This window comes from Mycteria americana, chromosome 27 (assembly GCF_035582795.1).
Source record: "Mycteria americana isolate JAX WOST 10 ecotype Jacksonville Zoo and Gardens chromosome 27, USCA_MyAme_1.0, whole genome shotgun sequence".
In the NCBI taxonomy this organism is placed as follows: domain Eukaryota; kingdom Metazoa; phylum Chordata; class Aves; order Ciconiiformes; family Ciconiidae; genus Mycteria; species Mycteria americana.
The window spans coordinates 1,438,563-1,441,189 of NC_134391.1; positions in this window are offsets into that span (position 1 = coordinate 1,438,563).

The following is a 2,627-nucleotide window of genomic DNA, read 5'->3' on the forward strand; positions in this document are numbered from 1 at the left end:
CCATTTCCCAGGGCGATATATAACATCTTCCTTGAAGGGATATCTTTCCTTCATAGCTGATGGGAGTTGCCTCCAGAGGCTGAGGACTGGTGCCCCTTTTCCAATCGCTTTGTCAATGCCCCCTTCCCTAGAAAGAGATCCCAGCTGTTTGGCTTCCTTACCCTCTAATTCCAGGCTACTGGCCCCATTATCCCAGTATCGGAGCAGCCAAGTGACAACCTGCTCGCCTGGACGACGTCTGAAATCTTTTTGCATATCTCACAGCTCACTCAGGGATAGGGATCGGGTGGTTTCCATCTCATCCACAAGTTCTTCCTCTTCTTCTCCTTGTGATGGCCCTGCTCTTTCATCTTCCCTTTCTAAAGGAGCTGACTTTTGCTTCCAGGATTTCTTCTTGTGTATAGGGGCAACTGATACTGACATGGGTTGGTTCCCTGTTTGAACCGCAGTGCCTGTTGCAGGGGGGCTGGAGTGACCGCAGTTCCTGTCGCAGGGAGGGCTGGAGTAGCTGCAGTGCCTGTTGCAGGGGGGGGCTGGAGTAGCCATGGTGCCTGTCGTTTTGTCACCAGACCCCTGAGGGTTCTGAACAGTGTTGAACAGGGCTCTGTAGGCATGGGCCAGGTCCCAGCACATTGCAGTGATTTGTATCTCCTTAGAATTGTCAGGGTGACAACATACTTTTTCCAAATATTCTACTCATTTTCCAGGATTCTGCACTTGTTCAGGGGTGAAGTTCCAGAGCACTGGAGGTGCCCACCGTCCTAGGCATTTGTTCATGCTATCCCACACACCCTGCCACTCATAACTATCCGGCCTTGGGGCAGATCTCTGGATGATATTCTTGAATTGCTTACTAATCTTAGACAAAACCGAAACAGTATTCCCAAGCAATATCAATAGATGTATCTTAACTACCCAAGGATGTTCAAGATACTGAAAAGTTATTGTAACGAAGGAGGAAACATTGTAGAAGAAAGTAGCAAAGGTGCCATTCTGTATTTCCTTCATAAAAAACCTCTCAGAGGAAGAAGTATAATTGCTAATTGTCTCCATAAGGTGGTACCTGACATACAGTAATGGTTTCAGTACGGCACTTAGATACCAAAATAAACCCAAGGTCACGGTTTTAATAACAAATCTCACAGGCAAAATATCACCAATCATAGCAGAGCAAAGCAAACTGCAAAAACCAACACTGATCTTTAACATGTACAGCAAAAAAAAAGGGCATGGTGCAGATCAGGTAAACCAGTATCGAGAACAAATGAATCAATATTGTGGCCCGCAACCATTAACAGATCTAAATTCCTTAATAGGCTCTGGTTAATCTGTTATTATCTCAAACCCTTTGTGCCCCACATTGGGCGCCAAAAAGGATTGTTGTGGTTTAGCTTCAGTCGGCAATGAAGTACCACACAGCCACTCGCTCACCCTCCCCCCCAGTGGTGGGATGGGGGAGAGAACCAGAAGAGCAAAAGTAGGAAAAGTTGTGGGTTGAGATAAGAACAGTTTAATAATTGGAACAATAATAATAATAATAATAATAATAATAATAATAATAATAATAACGAGAAGGAAAACAACAAGAGAGAGAGAGGAACAAAACCCAAGGGAGGAAAAAAAAAAAGTGATACAACCGCTCACCACCCGTCGACCAACGCCCAGCCAGTCCCTGAGCAGCGACTGCTGCCCCCCAGCCAACTTCCCCCAGTTTATATACTGAGCATGATGTCATACTGTATGGAATAGCCCTTTGACCAGTTTGGATCAACTGTCCTGGCTGTGCCCCCTCCCAGTTTCTTGTGCGCCCGGCAGAGCATGGGAAGCTGAAAAAGTCCTTGACCAGTGTAAACACGGCTTAGCAACAGCCAACACATCAGCGTGTTATCAATATTATTCTCATCCTAAAATCCAAAACACAGCACTATACCAGCTACTAGGAAGAAAATTAACGCTATCCCAGCCAAAACCAGGACACAGGGTCACGGGTGCTTGACTGCCCCAGGCTGTGGTTAGAGCCAGCACACACTTACTCTGGCTGGAGTCTCTCCAGCTGGGCTTCGGCTCCCATCTGTCTGGTGGTGGGAGATGGTAGCAGAAGCCCAGCTGGAGATCTTCCAGTCCTCCCATACGCTGCTGGGAGAGGGTTTTCAGCTTTTCTCCACCTCTTCTTGTGCTCCTTTCTCCTTGGAAGGGACCTTAAAGATGATCTAGTTCCAACTCCCATGCCATGGGCAGGGACACATTCCAGTAGAATCAAAGTCCCATCCAACCAGGCCTTGAACACTTCCAGGGATGGGGCATCCACAGCTGCTCTGGGAAACCTGTTCCAGTGCCTCACCACCCTCACAGTGAAGAGTTTCTTCCTTATATCTAACCGAAATCAGCAGCCTCATGGTTGAGCAGTGCAGAGGGACAGGGAATGGGGGTTGTGGTCAGTTCATCACATGTTGTCTCTGCTGCTCCTTCCTCCTCATGCTCTTCACCTGCTCCAGTTGTGGGGTCCCTCCCCCAGGTAACAGTCCTCAAACTTCTCCAATGTGACTCCTTCCCACAGGCTGCAGTTCTTCACAAACTGCTCCAGCATGGGTCCCCTGTGGGGACACAGGTCCTGCCAGAAGACCTGC